This window comes from Acomys russatus, chromosome 25, assembly GCF_903995435.1.
Source record: "Acomys russatus chromosome 25, mAcoRus1.1, whole genome shotgun sequence".
In the NCBI taxonomy this organism is placed as follows: Eukaryota; Metazoa; Chordata; class Mammalia; order Rodentia; family Muridae; genus Acomys; species Acomys russatus.
The window spans coordinates 24,114,421-24,138,861 of NC_067161.1; positions in this window are offsets into that span (position 1 = coordinate 24,114,421).

Genomic DNA, 24,441 nt, shown 5'->3' on the forward strand with positions numbered 1-24,441 from the left:
GAAGAGGACAAATTAGGCAATTATTGGATGAGAAAATATCCAATTTAAGTCAAGTGTACCAGAAAGTAAATTAATTAATATTAAGCTATCTACTTTTTTAAAGGTTAAAGCAAATTTGTGATGTAAACTAATATTTTAATATATTATTTTTTCTCATTTGCTGCTTTTTGTATTTGTATTTTAATTTCTCATGTACATTTTAAAAAATACCGGCTTTGCAATTCAAAGTATGGATTTTCTATTACTTGACATTCCTCAATTAGTTTTTTAATCTCTATTTACCTGTGGCATCATTAATTCTTTCAAGCAATATCTCGTGTTCCTGCTTATTACAATAGTCTGTCTATTTCTCAACCTTTCCCATTCATTGAGCCTCTGTGTACAGCAATTTACTCTTTATTTTTCTGCTAGTGCCTTGCAGAAATACTAGATGCACAGACGCCAGTTGCACTGAACGAATGTTAAAATCTCTCAGTCCATGTTCTCAGGGTAGGATAGGTGATGACTGATACATGGATTGTTATTAAACACCTTGTTTCTAAAGACAATTAGGGAGTTACTTTTAATTTGATAGAAGACCATGGATGGTGGGTTTGTGGTGAAGGGCCAAAACTCTGAGCATTGGTAATGACCTACGGGTGTATCTTAAAGAGAGCAAAAAGATGTCTGAGGTTTAGTCTTCATATAGAAGTCTTTACATAGAAGTCAAGTTAAATATTATAGAGTTCATTCAGAACACCTAGTGTAAGTGAACCTAGGAAGGATGGAGCTGGCTAGGGCATTTGTGAGTGACTTTGGAAAATGCTTAGGTAAGAAAGAATAAAGATTATGAATTATTTAACAAGAATTAATTTGCATATAGTTTTTCAAAAAAAAAATAATAATGTCCAGATTTTATTATGGAATCTATTGCACTCAAAGCTTTGATGTCAAAGAAGCCAAGAAAGAAGGACTGACGCAGAGCACATTTTAAAGAGTAAATAATGGTTTGGGTATAAGCTTGCACAAAATGATAGAGTTCTGTCTTTCTTTAAATTTTTTATTAATTTATTCTTGTTACATCTCAATGTTTATCCCATCCCTTGTATCCTCCCATTCTCCCCTCTCTCCCATTTTCCCATTATTCCCCTCCCCTATGACTGTTCCTGAGGGGGATTACCTCCCCCTGTATATGCTCATAGGGTATCAAGTCTCTTCTTGGTAACCTGCTGTCCTTCCTCTGAGTGCCACCAGATCTCCCCCTCCAGGGGACATGGTCAAATATGAGGCACCAGAGTTCATGTGAAAGTCATACTCCACTCTCCACTCAACTGTGGAGAATGTTCTATAATCAACCTGATATTTATTCACTTTGGTCTCTCTATGTACCAAAATCGAACACAGTAGGAAAAAGCTCCTTTCTTTGGCTTATCTTTCATTTTCTTATTTGATTATTAGAATGGAGGAAAATTACATGGAGATGGGAAGTCAGAAGCATTCCACTGGTATTCTTACGCAACAGTATCTTAATCTGCCCTGCACTGTACACTTGAGGTAGTTAGTATTTTGCTTGGTAGAGGATGTGTCCTTAGAGCATCTGACTCTCTTCTATCAGTGTTTGATTCTTCAATACCTGTTCTCCTCACTTATTTTACATTGCCTCCCCGCCCACCCCCACCCCCTGGCAGGAACTTAAGATTCTGCTCAGCGGAAACTGATATATTAACAAAAGAGACAAGAGGAGCAAATGAAAAGACTCAGGTACCTCTTGACACCAAAAGGTACACAAAAATAAAAAAGTCTGATTTTCCTAGTTTTTCCTTCATTTTCCTATTCATTTATTAGAACAATAAGACAATGCCATTGTGAGAGAGGTCTTGGGGAGAAAAACCAATTTGTGCACCCCTTACATAATAACCATTTGCCCTTTGGGGGAGGCGCCAGCCTTCTCTAGCTGTGTGTTCCTGGTAAATTATTCCGCTAACTTTTAGTTACATCACCGATCATTTAAAAATGAGTAAGTGATATATTAATTCCTAGAGCTGTTTCCGTTCAATGTGTTTATTTCTATGGCCTTACATGAAAAGTAGTATAATACAGCATACTGGAATAAAAATTTGAGGAAGCCATTAATCTCTACTTTGCCTGGTTCTGTCATTGCGGCCACATTTCCCACCTGAGTCCTTAGCATCCTCTGTAACAACGGTCCAAACAAACCAGACTGACTGTTTCATTCGTGGTTGGGTGAACTGAGTTCTCAGAAAGAGGCCCTCAGCTTGCTCCTACAGAGATAAAACATAACCTGAACTCTAAGATGCATAGTAAAAAAAAAAAACAAAACAAAAACAAAAAACCGAATTAAAAAAAAATAGACGTCATGCTGTGACACAGAGAGAGAAACGACAGAAAATGTGTGTGTTCTGGTTTTTAAAAGTCCATGTGTTTTAGAGTGCTGCTTAAATGACTAGCTTGTAGAGTTTGCCAAGAGAAAGCCAGAGAGGCGAAACACTGTCAGAGCTCCCCCTAACGGAGGTAACGAGGAAGTCAGGCAGTTTGGCCAGCAGGTTTTCCCAACATGTGATTATGAGTAAATACTAAAATATTAACAGTTTGCCATTCACAGTTGGTACAATAGCTCACAAAGAGACAAACTTTTTTTGACACTAGAAAAAAATAGCTCCAATTATTTCATTGAGGGAAGGTGCTGTTTTTCCTCTCGCTTTAGGACCACACTTAATTGCTTTTGATAGGAACAGAGCTTTAAAAATTGAATTGGCACCTTAAAATAATTGTGGTCCCTTTTCTCAACTCGTTTAGCCTGTGGCAAATGATAATAAAACATTTCTTTGCAAATAATAAAGGGAACAATATTTTAACTGGTCTGTTAAATTCATTATGGGCTGGGGATCCTGTCCAACTTTGGGCGTAATGTATCATGCAAACCTTGGCATCCTGTTATTTTAGGAAAGGAGAAGCTAGTGATTAAGTGAAGAGGTTGAACAAATAGCAGCAGCACTGTTGGCTGTTGGCTGTGAATGGAATGGCGTAGCAAAATTCCCAGCTTAGATGTCTGATTATTTAGACCCATTTGGATGCTTCTGTGCTTCTCCTGAGGAAGAAGAAAAAGTCATCTTGAAATGCGTCCTAAAATAAATAGACATGAGAACATGAGAAAAATAACAATATTTCCTTGGAATGTTTTTCAGTTTCTTATGTCAGATGAATACAAAAGGACACCTTTTTTTTTTTTTTTTTAAGAGCACTGGTAGTCTATGTGTGACAAAAGAAGCAATTTACTCAAACTATCATACAAATTACTGTTTTTTGTTTTGTTTGTTTCATTGGTTGGTTTTTAGTGTTTTTAATATTCCAGGGAAGAAGGCTGTGGCCATGAGGAAAGCAAAGGAGTGCTATAATTTAGGAGAAAAGACTTGATCAGAGTTTACTGAGTGCTGTACAGGCTAAGGCATTTCCTAGCTGTACCTCACCTTGAAGAGGGCTCATTTTCTCATTGGTTCCAATTCAGAGTGAGGTGGTTTTTCTTTGGAAGGAGAAAGTGATTAGAGAGACAAAATTTGAGAAGATACATTTTCTCATTAGGCAAAACTTATGTCTTCAGTAGGGCAAACAATTGATTATATGTTGAAGGAAGAAGGAAAAACTATCGAGACCAGTGATTTGTATGTCTATCAGTTAACTTGAAAGACAATATCCACACAACCTTAATGGTTTTATGTCAATATACCCTTCTTCACCTTGAAAGGTCAATAGTTTCTGGTTAGATATTTGACTAATACCAATCAGAAAGCATTTTAAAATTTTATTTACTTAGTCATTTTACAGCCTGATCCCACACCCTCCCTCCTGTCCCTTCAGTCCCACCCTCATGTCCTCCACCTCCATTTTATCCTCTCCTTTTTCTCAGGAAGGGGAGGCCCCTAAGGGTTACCAACCCACCATGGCATCTCAAGTCATAGCAGGAATAAGCACATCTTCTCCCTCTGAGGCTAGACAAAGCAGCCTAGGTAGGGGAAAGAGATCCAAAGGCAGGCAACAGAGTCAGAGATAACCCCTACTCCAATTGTTAGGGGACCCACATAATGACCGAGCTTGCACATCTGCTACATATGTTCAGGTGTCTATGTCCAGCCCATGTGAGCTCTTTGGTTGGTGGTTCAGTCTCTGTGATGCCACATGGGCTCAGGTTAGTTTACTCTATAGGTCTTCTTGTGGTATCCTTGGCCCCTCCAGCTCCCTCTATCCCTCTGCTCACTCTTCCACAAAACTCCATTTGTTTGGCCTGTTGTTTGGCTGTGGGACTCTACCTCTGTTTCTATCAACTGCTAGATGAAAAAATTCAGAAGACATTTATGTCAGGCTTCTGTCTGCAAGCATAGCAGAGTATCATTAATAGTGTCAGGGGTGGCTTTCTCCCATGGGGTGGGTTTCAAGTTTGGCCAGACAGTGTCTCAATCTCTGTTCCATCTTTATTCCCACACTTCTTCTAGGCAAGGCAAATTTATGGGTGGGTTGGTGTTGCCCTCCCTCTACTGGAAGACCAACCTGGCTACAGGAGGTGTAAGTTCAGGCTTCTTAGCCCTAGCTGTTAGGATCCTCAGCTAGGATCACCCCTAAGGGCTTCCTCTCTCCCAGAGAGGCTCCCTACCTAATATTTGTTCTCTCCCCAGGTTCTCCCCCTCCCACCCACTCCCATTGCCCCCACCCCTCAGTATGTGATCCCTGCACTCATTAACCTCCCCAACCCATCTCAGAAAGTATTTTAATGCTACTAATTGAAGAAACACAGTAGCTAAAGTGATAAATTGAATTTTAAAATTATGAAACAGCAGAAATTTAGCCATTCCTCTGAGATAGTGATCATTTTTGTCATTCTATGCTCTATTAGTATCTAGCACATGTTGGACTTGAAATAAATGTCACACAGGGGTTTGAAAAATGGACAGATTGGTTATGAAGAGATTCAACTTATATGTGGTCAATTTTTATTCCAAAGTTTGGATATTAGATTAATATGAACCATTGTCACTATATTTCCCCTTATTATTAGAAAGCATCACTTTATTGTACTTCTTGAATTGTTTGTATCTTTAATCTGGGAGCATAGATTAAGAGTACAACTTTTATAACTGTGTCTGTGTATCATTGTAAGTAATCAATGGTGGTATTTTATAAATCTGATGTATTGAAATAAACCTGGGCACTACTACGGGCTAACCAACATAATACAATTCTTCTGCTTTCTCTATTTTTAAGGCAAAAAGTAATTTTGTTTGATGCCTGAATTGAACTTTAGAAAAAAATGTGCAGATACCTATGGCATACAAAACATATCATATATCATTGAATATTCATGTAATGATGGGGAATTGCCTGACATAAAGTTCCACTCACAAAATATATTTGAGTGCTTTGAAAATGGAAAGAAAGACAAGTTTATGAGGATGTGGACTGCCTTGGAGCATTACACTTGTTTCAGTGCTAATGTAAAATTCAGCCAGCTTGGACATTCATTTTAATAATTCACCTTATTTTTCCCCACTTGCTTCCAATCAACTTTTCTGTTATGCTTAATCATTTAAAGATCCTTAAAACAAAACTATAGACAACAAAACAAAACCTGACAAGGAAGTCAGCTGCAGACATTGTTGAAATTAGCAAAAGGTACATTCATCTGATAACACCCTTTTCTCCTGGGAAACACTGGAACCTTGACTTCCATTTCCTCTTTATAATAATCTAAAGTTTAAATGTACTACACTCAATCTTCCAGTAACAAGGAAGATAGCAGTACATAGTCTTTAATACGTAATAAAGTAGTTTATTACAATTCTAAATACTGTAGTTGTTCTCTGCAACATCCTGATACCAATTCCCTGTATAATTGCATCATATGTGATTTTAAAAACAAAGCATTAATCTCTCCTTTACAACCTGGGATCTTGGAAATTCTAGGTGATAATAACATGTAAGTGTATTACCTACTGTGTGTTTAGGAAACAGTAAGACAACACTGTGATGACAGAGTCCTATTGAGTGTGAGTACTTAATCCTTGCCACTACTCTAGGATGACAAACTTTGGACTACTGAACTTTCACGTAAGAAGAAACTGATTCAGGCCAAGTTTGGTGGCACAGGCCTTTAATCCCAGCAGGGAGTCAGGGGTAGGTGAATCACTGTGGGTTAGAGGCCAGGCTGGTCTACCAAGCGAGTTTAGCATAGTCAATGCTACCCTACCGAGACAAACCGTGTCTCAAAAAAACTTCAGAAGGAGGAGGAGGGGAAGGAGAAGAAGAAGAGGAAAAAAAGGAAGAGGGAGAGGAAGAAGAAAGAAACTGACTCACACAAAGGTGACAATTTTACCCAGGAACCATAGTAACTACTAACAGACTTGAGATGCATTCAAACTTAGGATGAGATACTCTCTCAAGTACGGATCTAAGAAGCTGAAGTCTGGCAGGTGTAAGTCCTGGCCCTAGTGACTTTAAACTTTTAATTGAGTCTTGAGGTTCAAAATAGAGATATTAGTGCATAGCTTATGGCTTAATGCAGTGTCTGTATCCTTGAAAACCAGGGTGATGGCCCTCATTTGTGTTCCCATAACCCTCTATGCTGACCCTGTCACAGCACTTACCAGCAGTCTGCATTGCAATTGATTTTCTGTTTTCCTGTCTGTTGTTTCTTCTCAGTTACGAATATTTTATGTGCTGCTTCACCCCTCTGGCATCTACCACAGCTCCTGACACAGCTTTTTCTGTGTATGTTTTGGGTAAATGCAATGTCTATTTTTAAATTGACAAAGAAAAGCCTACATCCTTGGTTTATTTAAAAAAAAAAAAAAACTGTCCATGGAAACACTTTGGATTAGTGAATTGATAGCTTATGATGGATAGATGGAATGAAAAATGGAGGACAGATAGAAAGATGGATAAAACAAATGAGTAAATAAATAACTATGGTTTGTTTTCATGAAGGCAAGTTTCTATAATTTTATGTCAAATTTTGAAATAAAATCATTTTCCATAAATGAATGTAATTACAAACGATTTGAATATATGTGAATTATTAAGGAATTAAATATTGAATATAAAAATCATATTACTGAGGTGCTACTATATAATTTGAATGATTTTTACAAGACCTAAAATCCAGAAGTAAAAGAGATGTGTAGAAATGTGTACATAAATTGATGGTAGAGAAAGTAAATTTAGTAAAGAACATTTGAACAGATATAGGGTGTCATTACTTTTATCTAATTTTATTTAAAATTTACAGAACATTTCATTTGCTATGGCTGGGTATAAAACTCAATTTTATAATGTGAATATAGAATTATTTCATTCCATCTGTCCTAAAACATATAATTAATCACCTGGAAGTCACAATACATTTACAGTTCAGCAGAGCATTAGAATTACAAGAAATGTATGAAATGTGTTTGAAGTAGGTATGAAAACATGACACAAAATAAATGACATGTGTCATTGACATCAACTTAAGACATTATGGCTCTTTAAATTATATGTTATTAAATTCTTTATTGACTACGTTGATATTTTGGCTTATTTTATCATGCAGTGATAGATAGTATACATTAACATGATGGGCTATTGGGGCTGGAGAGATCTCTTGGGCATTAAATGCTTGTTGTACAAGCCTAAAGTTAGAAGATCTGATTCTACCGCTCATATAAGAAGCCAGGTATCCTGTAAATACCTGTAACTTCTACTTCTTTATAGGACTTTATGTACATGTCTGAACATATATGTGTGGGCATACAAACTGAAACACACATGCACATATATAAGAAAGAAATATATGAAAACTTGATAGGCAGCAATATTAAATATACTTAAGAAAGTGAGATATTTATTTTGAGATAAAAAAATATAGGAAATGTTATATTTGCTTTTTTAAAAGAACTTTCCAAAATTCATACATGTGTCTTATTAAAATAAAGTCAGAAATGGCATAAGAATTTTAGCACAACAGCATCTAGCTGATTATGTAGGACATAAAATGATTTAGTGATCTTTTTGTTATCATAAATGGAAGAATACAGTCCATACAAAAAAAGAAGTTACCCTTTTGCTCCTGGGTAGTGTTTAATAAAAGTGTTATATCTATAAATGAATTATTTCTCCTGACAGATGATTTGAAATAATTTAGTTTGTATTACAAAATTGTTTTGAATTTTCATGATCTTTGTGTGTGTGCATGTAAATCTGTATGTACAGGTGCATGCTTTTATATTTTTGCCTAGACTTACAGAGTCTGTAAAGGTTTCGATGAAGGAAAGAATACTTTTCATTTATTTCTAATAATATTTCATATTATAGAGTATCATAAAATGGTTAAAATAGCTAATTACAAAGGAGAGCAATAATATTCCTGGTAGTTAAATGTCAGTAAATAATCCTATTTTATTTCTTCTCAAATGATTGTTGAGAAATGTAAATAGTATTCAAGCTAACTTACATATGCTGTGCTGTGAAATAGATATCCATTGTAACAAGCTTGTATCTATTTTGGAGATAAGTAAAGTCATTAAAAAAAAAAAGGTGTAAGCCATGGGTAGAGGACAGTAAGTCAAAACAAAATCCTTTCTTGATAAAAAAAAAAAAAAAGTAAATCAAAAGACACTAAGGGAAATGTCACTGTAAAATCTACCGGCACCTGCATAAAGATGGTCAGAAATTCATTCTAGTGATTTTGAATACTCAACCTTGAGTCTAAAATTGCTTTGGTCCTATAGACATGGCCTTTATTCAATACATTTCTCTTCTGCCTTGTTCACACTTCTTATCATTGGTTCCTGGGATGAAAAAGATGTTCTGGGAAATTTGTAGTTATTGTAGATGAGAGTCTACTTAACTTGAATGAGTAGATTTTCCTCTCCTTCCCTTTTACCAGTTTTCATTCAAGAAGGATGTCCTACTTCAGTGGTCCAGCCAAAGGACAATGCCTCCCTGTGATTAGTGCCGCCCACTCGTATCAGACAATGCAGTCTAGTAAAAATGAACATTTCATGAAGAGGAGGAGTTGATTTCTGATTTTAGCACAAATTGGCTGAGTGACCTTGAATAATACAAGCCACATCTGTATATTGGCATTTTCTGGATGTAACCTCCCCTGCTCTGTTTAAAATGAGCATACTGCATATGGCAGCCTTTCAATATGAGTGATCAAAACCATCAATAAGATAACTGCTGCGTCATCCCTAACTTCATCTTAGAAGCTAGTATCTTCACTATAACTACAGAAAGGCTTTGCTTTCCCTCTTTTCTTTACATATACACCTGTAAATTTGTTGATTGGTGCTTACACTACTTGAAAATTTCAGTTTAGAAATTTGTTTTGAACAGGTCAATGTTAATTTTTAATGAAAAGTGTATTTACTTTTTATAGAGATAGGACATTAAGTTACAAAATTCCATAAAGTGAAAAAATGAGCTCTTACTCCAATTTTGTGGATGATATTGCTAGAAAAAATTATTTATGACCTCACAGTAGGCTGCAAACCTGTAGGAGTGTCATTCATTGTTAAATGCAGTGGTATTAGAGTCAATTGATGTTATCAACTTTTTATATTAATATATATTTATGGTTATTTCAATTGACAATAGAATAGTCACGATTTTTTGTTTAAAAATATCCCTTTGTTATAATCAAATATATTTTATTTAGTCAATTCTGTATTTTTGAAAAGTCATGGCTCTCTAATAGTTTGTGGTTATAAACAATTCTACAATGAATATGTATTCCTCATGTATATATTACTTTGGGCAAAATTTTAGAAATTGAGTTTTTAGGTCAATATGTAAATATTAAACTATGAAATATAGTATATATTGTCCTCCAAAAAGTTGTATGATTCATATACAGTTGTTGATGTTACCCCTTATCCATAGCCATTAAAGATGCAAATTATTGCATATCATGATTTCTAAAAATCTGGAGAATTTAACAACTTTTCATATTACACAAAGACAAATTTAATTAAAACAATAAATAATGCTGAAATATAAAAAGAGAAAAATTAGGGTATAAATTTTTCTTTATTTGAATAATTGAATTAATTATTCAATGATTGAATTAATTATTCAAATCAAGGTAATAAAATAGAATGAAAAATGATATCATATTTCTTATTTGAAGCTGGCAACTCTGGGTGGAGTAAAAAAATTAAAAACATTTGAAATCACTTCAGAATTTGGCAAATCCAAACAACAATGTTATGATATTGTGACTCCTAATATGCCCAAAATATTACTGTTAAGTGAAATAACTCATTTTAGGTTAATGAGAACCTCCATTATCTAGGGAAAAAGAGCAAGAAGAAAAGTTACAGCACCCTGCCGCATGACAAAGTCATTGCCTGTCTTCTCCCCTATGCAGGATAGAATCTGTAACTATTGATTAATCATGAGCTCTGTATGATATCTGGAAGACACTAGATGAAGGAAAAGTTGCTGTTATGTTAATTCTCACCAGGATCTTTTTAAATTCTTTATTTCATTTTCCTATCTGATCATAAAGTTGATTTCCTTATTAATTTTATTTTCTTATAGTTTATCAGTAGCCAGGACCAAATCTATAAACTATAGTTTTGAAGTTTCTCTTTACAAGATAAAATAAGACAAATTTAGACAAATTTATTCAAATTGTATCATTTGTGTACTCAAAATGTACATCTTAGCTTAATGGGAATGAATTCTTCTAGTAATGATATCCTTGGATTTTGATTTAAATGTGGTGTTTATAGATGAAGAGAGTTTGTGGAAAGCGAATAGGCACAAAAGTATAATTAAAAATATCCTTTGGAATGTGTCTGGCTTCAGAGTGAAAGATGAGGAGACTCCTACTCCATATGTTAATGTAAAGAAAGTCAGTAATCCCCCTCAGGAACAGTCATAGGGGAGGGGAATAATGGGAAAATGGGGGGGGGGAGGAATGGGAGGATACAAGGGATGGGATAAACATTGAGATGTAACAAGAATAAATTAATAATAAAAAAAATAAAATAAAATAAAAAAAAAAAGAAAGTCAGTAACGTCGCTTTAATAGAACTATAAGCACTGCTTTGAAATGTGATTTCTTTCGATTTTGTTTTCTTTCTTTCTTCCTACCTTTCTCCATCCTGTGTGTGTATGTGTGTGTGTGTGTGTGTGTGTTGGTGTTAATAGCAATAATAATGCATACAGCCCAGGAGGCTGACATATCCTCCTATTTAAAGTTTTTTCCATTATCCACTTGAGATAGGGTCCCTCACAGGAACTTACAGGTTGTCCTGGTAGGTGTGCTTGCGGCATGATCTAGTAATCTTTCTTTTTCTAATTCCTTCCCACCACATCCCCGGGTCTACTATTTGTGAAGCAAGTGTTCTTCCTATTAGCTGAGTTCTATCTCCATCTCCCCACAACCCAACTTCTTCTTCTTCTTCTTCTTCTTCTTCTTCTTCTTCTTCTTCTTCTTCTTCTTCTTCTTCATCCTTCTTTTCTTCTCCTCTTCTTCCTATTTCTCCTCCTCCTCCTTCTCATCTCCCTCCTCTTTCTCCTCTTCTTCCTTCTATTTGTCACATTACTTAGACAAGCCTGTCCTTGAACTTTCAGTAAAGAACTATGACCATATTATGCATAATTTCAACCTTTGTGCCAACTCATATATTCATTTAGATTCTATAAAAGTAAAGTAAAATTCTCTTCAATGCTGCTCAGATAGGTAGTGCCAGCAATTTATGGTAGCAGTAACAAGAAACTATAAGTGGGATATTATTATATATTATTAATACATTATGTCATTTCTCCCACATTCCATCAAACTCAAGGAGAACATCCATTGTTGGCTATTGGAAATCTTTGAAAACAATTATTTTTATCATATCTGCAAATTGTTGCACTCGTCTGGAACTACTCAATGTTACAGGCTATTGCTGAAAATAACACTGAAAATTTAGCATAATTTTAAAGGGCACTCAATAGCTACTTGGTCTTGAAAATCTTAAATTTTAATCAAGTGGAAGCTAACCAGTAATTCTGTGCTACCGTGTTTCCATATTTGCTTGTACTTAAGTATACATTGCTAACAAATTTATTTCAACAGTTTTTCAAGTATAATTTTTAAGAAGTAAATGTTCTGTCAATTTATTTAGCACGATTTGTGTTTGTACTTAACTTAAATAATGTTTTAATTTGGGATTCCTAATAATACTTTCTGAATTATTTACATCGACCACGTGGGAATATTTTTAAAATGAATTTTTATGTCACTAATCTATACTTAAAATTTTATCATACTCTTTTGACAGAGATGACTCTTTAATACAAATTAAACATGCCTGTGAGTACATGTAACCATATATAGATGTCCTAAACAATGTTTAAAAAATAACACACAAGTAAGTACATTACTTATTTCTCAATGATATGGGCATTGTATCATTATGCATAAATAATTTCACATTATTGTGCCCAGTGTAGAAACAGTCCTGACATCTGAGATTGTATTTTATGCCATTAGGCAACATTATCTTTAGAAGACTATATTTGTCTGTCCTGAAAAACTGAAGTCAATTATTAATGCAGTTTGAAAAGGTTACATTATACCTTAATATTTTCACTATATCATTGTATAAATAATTCAATATTTGCCCATGAGCATTATTTCCTCTTATAAAATGTCACTTTTGAAATAAATTTATCTACTCCTAAATACTTAGATATTTGCCTCTTAAATCCTTACCTGACAGTCATACCAAGGACAAAAAATTGTTTGGATTTAGACAGCAATCCTAATTTTAGTAAAGGCTACATGATGTTGACAGCTCAACATTCATTAGACAGGTTCCCATTAGCCGCCATTGTGACAATACTTTCATGTACTATATTCTTGAACTACATAGGAGGGAAAAGGATATGACAACATTATTTCTTTAATTTAATATTGAGGTACCTTTGAGCTCCAAGGATTAAGTAGCTCATAAGAAAGATCATGCCAACTAATGAAGCAACAGAGCCTGGTGTAAGCCAAGTCTCTCTGGACTTCTGAATATCTATAAATGGGAAAATGCATCAAGAGTAAGATGGAGCTTTGATTTTTGTCAAGCTATAAGACTGAGTACAAAAGGGCACAGAGTTGCAACTGCACTGATCTTAATTTTTTTAAGCCTATATGGTTCTTACTTTTTAAGATGCAGAGTATAAAGTCAAAATAATACTTATAATCAATGATTACTACTTATAATTTTTCATGCAAAAATATTGGGAGGCAAGGAGAATGTCTAATGAGATGCTTTGACTCCAACATGAGAAGTGTGTATGCACATGAGATTCTATTGCAATCATTTGTTCCCTGTCTCCTCACTTAATCATTTAACTTTCTAAAAGTTTCCTTGAAAGATTTATTTTATTATTGTTATTTATGTGTATGGGTGCATGTAAGTGGCTGTGGGTGACAAAGAATGGTTTGTGATCCCCAAGGGTGGATTTATACGTAGGTGTTTCTGAGCCACTTGATGTGTGTGCTGATGACCCAACTTAGGTCCTCTACAAGAGAAACAGTCACTTTTTTCTTATCATTTTTATTAAATATTTTTACAAATATATTTATATTATTGCACACATATATAATAAATTACCTACAGCAAGAAGAACCATGACACAATCCAGAATTATATAAATGTTAAATTTTTAGTGTTTTGGCTATTTGTATGTGGCATCCTTGAAGAAACCATCTTTCTTATCTTGGTGCATCTAAAATTCTGAATGTAAGTAAATATCTATCATATCTCATCATTATCAACTTAAAAAATCTTAACCCCTAAACAACTAAGCTTAATTGTAAAACTAAACTATCTGATCTTCAACCCCATCAGAGACCTTAGAAGGAATAAAATTAATTACCAGAGTTTAAAGGGGGTGCAGGTTAACAGCTTCCCAAGTGAGAAGATAACAGAGATAGCTTGGTACCTGAGCAGTCACCCAAAACTCTCTATAACATTGGAGCATTATCTTCAGCCTTCTGGCTCAGTATATCTGGCAGACATATTTGTGAGGCAGGAACTATTGAGGACTTGTTTACCCTGTCATGGCAGAATTTGACTGTCCACTCTACCAGCATCTAAGCTTGCCATTTTTAAGGCCAAATTCTGTCTGTGGTAGAAACTAGGACATTTTGCCCAGTGGCTGATTTACCACATTTGAAACCACCTCCAAAATGAGGTTCTTTGATGCTCATCATCCTCTTTAAGATAGGCTGGGTATTGCCAGGAGTTACCCTGTCTCATTGTCAATGAATCTTTAAAATAATAAAAAAAAACATGTTAAATGCCATATTCTGTATGTCTCTGAGGTTGTTGAAGACCTTATCTAACTATTTTACCTTATCATTCTATAGAATCATATCTATCTGCTGCACCTAAGATGTATATTATTGTGATAAAGTAGACTAGTAGTTGATATGACCATGATTTGATCAACTAACAATTAACATGTATGACTTATTTATCCTAAACAGCCTGCAATAGCACTTTCAAAGCACTGGAAATAAAACTTGTATTAGAATTGAGTTATATGTGTATAATACTTCATTTTAGAGTAGAAATATATATAATGTGTGTGAAGAATAATCTTACATTTGAATTCTACACCCCTATATATAACAGTCACGTTTAAATGCTCATCATCTCTTCAGGCCCATTATGTTTCAGTTTATTAGAGGATAACTTAATCAAATATGTATCTTTATAAAAACTTTTTGGATGTTAACTCAAGCAAATGTAGTCTTTGAATACATGTAATAAACATTTTCAATAGAAAGAGTTCTTTTGTGATAATTTTACAGTGGTGGTTCACTTAAATTACTGAATAATTGTTCATTTTTCTGATTGGAGTTGCTGTTTTCAAAGCATATCCAGATCAAAAGGCCTCACACCAATTAGGTCTCTAGGAAGAAAGTTGTGCAGGTAGGAGGGCAGAGTGGATACTTGGCTCTGCTCTAAAGATGAATATCCACATATTTGGAAATTCACATTATACCGAGAGGGATTAGTTCTGTGGATAAAAATGTCTTTTCTTTTGATAAGCTGTGTTCTTATATTTTTATGTAATATATGGATGTGTTCCATTGAAAATAGCAACTAGACCATGAAGCAAGAGACCATGCGAGTAATCAGACATAGTCTATTCATAACTGGTAGGCCAGAGGCAAGGTCACCATTTCAGAATTGAGTTTTGAAATAATCCATATCTACAGGATGCTAAGTCCTTACAAAAGGAATAGGCAGGTGGCAGAGATTCCAGTTAAGCCTGTAAGTGAGGAGTGGTGGCTGCTTAAACAAAGTGGAGGCTGAAGACGGTAAAAGACAGTGAGCCACCAAAATGGTGAGAGAAGAAAATCTCTTAAGTCACATATGTGAAAGACAATTAGAGAACACACATATTGTGGATCAGCACAGGGCACCTAGTAGACTCCACCTAAATACAAAATGACTAAACCAATTCAATAAGAGAAAATAAATATCTACATGTTGAAAGTGCCATGGAAATGTTATTATCTGCAGATATTTTTATTGAGCAAATCAGTTTCTCTAACGCAGTGCTCATCCGATGGGTCATAAAACATTTAGGCATTGCATATCAGTTATCCTGCATACCAGGTATTTACATTAAGATTGATAACAGTAGTAAATTACACTTATGAAATTGCAATGAAATAATGTTGTGCTTAGGGGTCACCACAACATGAGGAGCTGTATTAAAGGGTCACAGTATAAGGAAGGGTGAGAACCACTGCTCTAAAGAATGGTTTTCAATCCATTTTCCTAGGTAGGCTGAAAGTGGATACTGAGCGGGTGTGTCATGCCAGATATTTTGAGAAGTGGAAAGATCATGGTTGGAGGTTGTGACGATTCACTTTTCTTTAAATAGGGAGTAGTGGCTCATCATGTCTCTCATGCCTGTAAACCTAGCACTCAGCAAGGGAGATTCTCAGGAATTTAGGGGATCCTGCCTCCGAAAAAATAACAAAACTACAAAATTCTGTGTAACTGTCAACGTTGGTGTCTCGATTTTCCTCAGAAAACTTTGTAGGCACTTGGCCATCTCGTCCCATTTTGTAATGGATGATTAATACATTAGAGGAAAATGGGCATGGATAACATATCCCCAGTTCTCCATCCTTGGTAATCCAGCACAGTCATGTTTAACTTCTATTGGACCCATTTTTGTTGCTGTTGTTGTTATGTAGTTTTATTTTGTTTTTGCATTTTGTTTTGTTTTGATTTGTTTTGCACTGGGGATATGCACAGGGAAATTCTTGAGTTCCCCAATTTGACTGTGACTCAGATAAATTCTTAGGAAAAGAGTTAGCAAGCCTACTTTTGTATCCAATCAAAAGGTATATGCATCTTAGCAATCACATCATATTTGTCATCCAAGTTTTATTTTCATTTGGTAGTATTTTAGGTGACTGTCAGATGGGAAATGGTTTTGTTGTTTATTAAAATTTCTAAAGTCCCAAATCACTGTTACCATATCTTCTGCTCTGGCTCTGAAGGAAGTATTCCATGTTTAGTTTTTCCAGAGTGTGTGATTACCATCTTCCTTTGGTGGGAGAGCCGTGTTTCTGCATCTATATGTATATGGGGGCAAGGGAAGTTGTGGGACATACTTCTGCAGCACTCTGTGCTTCTGATAAAGATTTCTACCATCTTTATTTCCTGATCTCATCATAAGCCTTACTAGCACAAGTATCTAAGTCCTCAGTTCTTGGACCTCTCTTGGCGTTGTACATACCGGATATCTTCTTGCTTAGGGAAGTCACTATACCTAGGTTCTGCTTTTGCTGCTGGATGCTTTACCACCTAAGCACTTGTTATCTACTTTCTAAATTTCTATTAGCTTTGCTGGCCAAATGATGGCTATTTCCTCTCCTTTCAAATATATATCTATACTGTTTGTTTGCTGATATTTTAATGAATATATGGAGAAGAAATAGTGTTGACAATTCAGTGTTCGATCTGACATATTTTCTTAAAAGTCCGCAAATGTGACAACCAACTAGTTGCATGGCCAGAACTGAAGTCACCAAATCATTCTACTAACTCACAAAAAAAGATGGAATAATAAATATGTTGTATTATTATGTATTTGTCATTCTTAACTATGTTCTTATAATCTATGACACTTATAAAAAGATACTTAAGGAAAGAAGGCATTTAATAGAAAAAACTCAGGGATGAGAGACGGTAAAAAGTCTTTCATGGCTGTAGTCACTGATTGTTTGTATAGCTATGAAAATTAGAGTCATATGTGAGTAATAAATTCTAAAGTGGAAGGACAAGAGGTGCTGTAATACACTGTTTCCATTTTATAAAAATGAATTTTAATTTTTCTTTTCATTTTATTAAAGGTTGTGTAAATAAAAATCTGGGCATAAAGTGTATGTGTACCAATCAATACACTGAAAAATTGAATCTGTCCTTGGTTTAATAAGAATGTAGTATAAAGGACAAAACAATGAGACTTTGTGCAAGATGATTTAATAGTTCCTAATCAAACTCATTGGGGTAAGAGTCATTAAATATTTTGCATTAGAAAATGGAGAAAGTGAGGGATATAGAAATGTACCAAATTCAAGCTGTTTACCTACACCATGTCTATGGAATGCCTGAACTATTTTCTTTATGTTAACATCAGCCTAGATTCAGAAACTACAAAAATCCTAGCAGTTGAGGGAACCATGGTACTATTTTTCTTTTTCTGAATTCAGTAGTGTCCTAAAATGACAAATATGTAATAAAATTTTCCAAAAGTGAGAGAAGTACACAAAAAGCTCAACACTGAGGTAATAAATTAGCAAACTCACCTAGAAAAACGTTACCTAGAAATAATAATCTATTTGTGGGTAAAAACTAATGAAGATAATTTCCTAGAGCATAAGAAAACATTTTATTTGACTTTGTATTTTAAGAAATGATGTTATATCCATTTTAAATATGTTCAATAAGTATTTGTTTTTATTTCCTACTATCCCTAATGCATATGCTCATAGTAGGTTTAAATGTTCTAAAGCTTAATTTTTATTTAACAAAAACAAACAAACTCTAAACTGCGAAAAATATATTTGTGAGCAAATGCATTATTATTTCCATCCTTCTTGATTCCTCTCTCGGAATGATTTTCAATTGTCTTGCAATAGTTTCCAGATCATTCACTCTAACATTTCAAATTACCTTTAAAAACACATTGCAATTGCATTCCTTTAGTCATTTATTCCCAGAAAATGTTTTTAAAATGATTTATGATGTGATAATTTCATTTTCAAAATGTTATCCCTAATAGTAGAATATAAGGTGCTGGAATAAAACTGAAAACATATGGAAATTTTATGGGAAGACAAAGGATTAGCAAAATCAATGTTTTAACTCATGAAAGGTCACACTTAGCAAGAGATGTCTTTGAATAGCCTACATATAGTTAAACCTAGCCAAAAGGAGACTCATTAAGTAAAACAAAAACACTGCGCAAAATATTATCAAAAGATATTATTTAAGTATATAAATTAGTTAATAGTTTATATTAATGGTCAAAGAAGGGAAATTGAGTTTTATCCTCTATTCACGACAAAATAATTATCTGTAAACAAAAATGCTGAGTAAATCTTTCATTATGAAACATAATGGCAAAACATGCTGGAATTCTTTCATATTTTTAAGAGATAATATAATTTGGATAATTTAGATAAGCAGTAACAGTGTTATCAATAATCAAATAAATTCATGACAGTAGAAAAAAACTTAGTTTTAGGTGCCTTGCATTTGATTTCTAGCATGATTTAAAATGATAACTAATGAGTCAGAATTATTGTAAGCTGTATCTATTTCTTCAAATAATATAAGTATTTTTATGGCACCAATGTTTTATAATATTTAATATTATTAGTCCCAAATATTAGAACTAATACTGGGAGAGAATGCTGAAATATTATTTCTAAACTTCCCACATCATACTGTTCTGTCAGTTAACATAAGTGTCAAATCATGTGCATCTTAGCTGTTCAATATTCCTCTACATTTTAAATACCATATTTATTTATATATAAGCATAATTTTAATACAGAGACCCACAACTTGTCAGGAGTATTGTATAGGCTAAAATTGATCATATTTTGTAAGATTGGCCTTTGGGGCCTACCTTATGCACTGTGATTGGGGACTTTGCTATAACGTGATAGAAAACAATCACAGGGAGACTTCTAGTCTGTTAATTGTAATCAGCAAAGTTTCAGGGTCCAGGTGGCCTGAAATTTAGCTTTGCACACCATCTACCTATTTCATGTTTATGTAGCTGTAGGCAAGTCATAGCCGCATTTTGTCTCAGTTATTTTAGGGAAAAATTAAAATACCAATGAAATTTACCTTGTAGAATTGTGAAGATTAAATTAACAAATGAAGGATAGAAGTTTAAATAATTTCTGGTTCATAAAGCCTTCTGAAGTAGTGATTATTGTAACCATCATGAGTCAATACAAAAACGTGAGCTTAAAGAAGCTAGAACCCTAAGTAGTAGGACTCCTCTATTTAATGTTCCCCTAAAATAGTCCTAAGCAGGTTAGGAACATTACTATTGTAGTTCTGTAGTACTTGCTGCTCACCAGTCACTGATTGCTTACATAAATACCCAGAGCTTAGGGAAGAATCTGATTAGGTGTCACATGGAAAAAGATTTTCTTGGTCTGTCAACATTATACTTGACCATGGGGCAAGATCACAGACACTTTCAAAGTCATAACTGGGAAACTTACTTCCAGCCAATTTTGAATTTTTGATTTTTTTTTTTTCATTTGTTTCTCTTTCTTGGAGTCTTGTAGCTTGATTTTCCACTGTTTGAGATGAGAGAGAGGAAGGAGGGGGCAGTGAAGTTTACTGGCAGATTGATCTGTGATGCGCACTCAGACTTGCAGGCTTCATTGTGATTAAAACAACTCAAACGCTGCACATACAGTCCTATTCCGTGACTCAAGTGTCGGCTTCAGGTGTGAAAATAGATCATTTGATTCTCCCTCCTGAAGAGGTCAGCTTGTTAGTGATGAAAGGGGCTGCTGCTGTGTTTACCCTGAAATGAGTTTTGAGCTGCTGGGTAAGGACATAGGGGTTAACAAACTACATGATTACATTTAATTTCTATTTCAATTGTAATTCTCTTGGAGAGTCTAAGTTCTCCTTCCTCATTTATTTTCTTTGTGACAGTGAGCGGTAACTCAGGTTTTCGTTAGCTACTCTCAAATCTCTACTCAAAACTCTAAATCTAGAAAAACCTTCCTGTTTACAATGTGTTTGATGACATTATTTTTGTTTGACATTTTTGGGTGTTTTCTTCCTTATTTTAAACAATTTGTTTTCTTCTGAAAATATAAAATACCTGAAATCTAGCCTACCTATTTTCGTTATCAAAGCTGACTTAATTTATTTAGAACAGATTATATTGCACCTACTAAGCTCAGTATGTCTACTCAATTAGTCAAATTCCATGATCCTAGAATATAAGCTTTGGAGAGAAAGTGGAAACAAGGTCCCACCCTTAATCAAGAAGCTACTTGCAATTGATAGGTGCTGGGACATGCAACATTATTTTCTTCAAAGGAGTGAAACTGTGTCCATCAGCCACACTTCAGGACAAGCCCCATGCTCAAAATAATTGACTAACACCAAAGTGACTTTATTATCTTTTTTTTCTTTTTTTTTTCCATTTTGTTAATTTATTCATATTACATCTCGATTGTTAGCCCTTCCCCTGTTTCCTCCCATTCTTCCCTCCCTCCCACTTCCCCCCTTCTCCCCTCCCCTATGTCTGTGATTGAGGGAGACCTCCTCCCCCTATATATGCTCTTAGAATATTGAGTTTCTTTTTGGTAACTTGCTATCCTTCCTCTGAGTGCCGCCAGGCCTCCCCATCCAGGGGACATGGTCAGAAAAGGGGCACCATCTTGTTTGATTTGTTTTTTATGTTTTTCTGTTTCTTTTATTTTCTTTTTAAGAGAGAAAAATGTAATGTTAGATGTGAAATGACAGATGATGACCTGGGAGGAATCTGAGGATTAAAAAATATAATAAAAATATAGTCTATGAAAAATATTAAAGGATAAAAAATATTTTTAAATAATTTCTCCAAATAGGTAAAGCTTACTTCAATGTCTGTTACATCTATGAAAAACAGAAACTGTGATGTAAGTTTGTAAAAATCATTAACAAACTCCAAGTTTAGGACATTTATTAGCTTTACTTTTCCATTGATGCAGACGTTATCTCACAACATGTAAGGGAAAAAATGACCCATAGTAAAAACAAGTTGCTTACATATGTTGCAGTGAGAATTGACACTGTGCTTAAAGGAAAGATAGAGAGATGAGATGACAAAGACTGTTCAGTACGAAAGATGAATAAGATGGCTTTCAGCTGGGTATAAAATAATAAAACAGACAAGCAGAACGGGACTTTGAGCTAGTAATGGCAGGTTGGCTAGCTACCTAAGCCTTTCTGGAATGTGTGCAATTCACTATTTTCTTTTCATAATTTTTTGTTTTTGCATCCAATACAGACTAGTCTAACAAACTAGGTAAAGGTAGCATCTAAGAAAGCCTCCACCTATTTCATGAAAGATTGCCCAGACCACCCCATAGACAAGGAATTAACATCTTTGCAGCTATAAACAAAGAGAACTGGTGCAATTAATATCACTTAAGACACTTGCAGAATCAGAGCGTAACAACTCTGGCCAAGTGAATAACAATTAGCAAACAGCCAAGGTCATCAACTTAAAATGCCAAGCCAGAGATAAACACACACCCTTAGCTAGATGGCAGCGTATGAACAGAAGGACATGCACAGAGCAGACCTATTGGATCCTCCCTTAGCTTGCTCATGGCAGCCTAGAAAGATCATCCTTCTCACAGTGGGTATCTGAAACTTTGTCTAGTTTCAGCTATAGCCCTATAAAAGCCCAAGGTAAGAGAGTTCAGTGTTGCCCCCGACACACGTCTCTCAAGACCCCACTCACTCTCTTGCACTTGTTTTAATTTCTCACATGTTCTTGATGTTTCTTAACAAAACATGCTTTAAATGTGCTTACTCCCTTGTGTACCAAATCTTTCATCTTAATTGACATAAGAAAATGAGCTCAGAATCCAGTGTTTGGAGTGGACCTTTTGATACTGGAACATGTATTTTTAAGCTAAGTACAACAGGTCCAAGAGAGATTCCACCAATCTTACAAAGTTTCTTTAACATGACCACTTACCAAGATGATCTACTTTATCTTGTGCTCCATATTTGACCACGTTCCCTGGATGAGGAGGCCTGGCAGCACTCAGAGGAAGGATAGCAGACTACCAGGAAGAGACTTGATACCCTATGAGCATATACACGGGGAGGAGTTCCCCCTCAGTCACAGTCATAGGGGAGGGGAGTAATGGGAAAATGGGAGGGAGGGAGGAATGGGAGGATAGCAGATGGGATAACAATTGAGATGTAATATGAATAAAATAATAAAATATATTTTTAAAAAGAAGGAAAGAACAATACTCAACTTCATATTGTAAAACAAAAGTCTCAGGATAGCTAAAGCAATTCTGTACAATAAAAGAACTTCTGGAGGTATCACTATCCCTGATTTCAAGCTGTAATCCAGAGCAATAGAAATAAAAACTCCATTGTAATGGAATAAAAACAAACATGTTGATCAATGAAATGGAATAAAAAAACCCATAAATAAACATGCACACACCTAAAACACTTGATTTTTGATACGGAAGCCAAAACAATGCAATGGATAAAAGAAAGCATCTTCAAAAAATGATGCTGGCCTAACTGCATATCTGCACATAGAAGAATCCATATAGATCCATATTTATCACCCTGCACAGAACTCAAGTTCAAGTAGATCAAAGACCTCAGCATAAAACCAGATACACTGAATATGATAGAAGGGAAATTGAGGAATAGCCTTGTATGCATTGGCACAGTAGACAGCTTCTTGAACAACAGCTCAGGCAGTAAGATAAACTATTAATAAATAGAAACTCATGAAACTGAAACTCTTTTGTAAGGCAAAGGACACTGTCAATAGGACAAAATGACAGCCTACAGAACGAGAAAATATCTTCCCCAACCACACATCTGGCAGAGGGCATATATCCAAAATACACAAAGAACTCAAGAAATTTAACAAATGGAATACTGAGTTAAACAGAGTATTCTCAACAGATAAATCTCTAATGGCCAAGAAGCACTTAATGAAATGTTCAGCCTCATTGGTTATCAGGGAGATGAAAATCAAAACCACTCTGAGATTGCATCATTCATCTGTCAGAATGCCTAAGTTAAAAACTAAAGTAACAGCACATTCTGGTGTGGATGCATTGCAAGGGGAACACTCCTCTGTTGTTGGGGGGAGTGCAAACTTGTACAACCACTTTGGAAATCAATCTGGTGATTTCTCAAGAATTGGGACAAGTTTCTACCTCAGGACCCAGCTATGCTACACCTGGGCACATACTCAAAAGACAGTCAACCTAACCACAAAGATACTTGTTGAAGAGTGATCACAGCAGCTTTATTCCTAATAGTCTGAAACTTGAAACAACCTAGATGTCCCTCAACTGAGAGTGTGTTGTAGGTATTTTTATACCATGCAATCAGGTATTAAATCAAGGGAGGGGAGGGGAGGGGAAAGGGGGCGACTGGGAGGAGAGGAGGGAAGGGCGGTTGATACAGAGATATAAAGTAAATAAATCAATTAATTAATTGGGAAATTGTGCTGAGATGTTTATTTGTCATTGTAAATAGCCTAGACATTTCTCGATATGCAGTACCTCCCCCATGCTCCTTCATTTTGGGAAGCTATTACCTTTTGGAACTGTTTTAACTCTCTCTCCTACCTTTTGCCACTTTCCTTACATGATCTCTGTTGTATATCTTTTCCTAACAGATGTAACTAATAGCAAAGAACCCTACATAACTCACTGAAGAAACAGTTCCAGGCTCTTTTTTGTAGCCCATGTGATGGCTTCAAGTAGTGAAAAGAGAAGGACGGAGGTAAAACCAATTAAGTGAGTGAAAAGCCCAATCTGGCATAGCTGCATCCCAGAGCCCCCTCTGGGAGTCAGATGAAGAAAGAGTCTTCTTGGCTCCATAAATTGTTTCTAGGTTATACAACTACCAGGAACTGGGTGGGAAGTGAATCTTCTAAATTTCTGGCTTCACTATTGTAAATTTTTTTTTTTAATTTTTAATTTTCAGAGGCCAATGAGCTTCCCTCCTCTGACTCGAAAGGCACGTTCTGAATCAGAATTGCACAACACTATATCCTGGCAGGTTTTCATGTGGTCCATTCCTAATCCTTACTTCATTCTTTTCTCTTATGCAGACGTCTTCATATCCTTCTCCT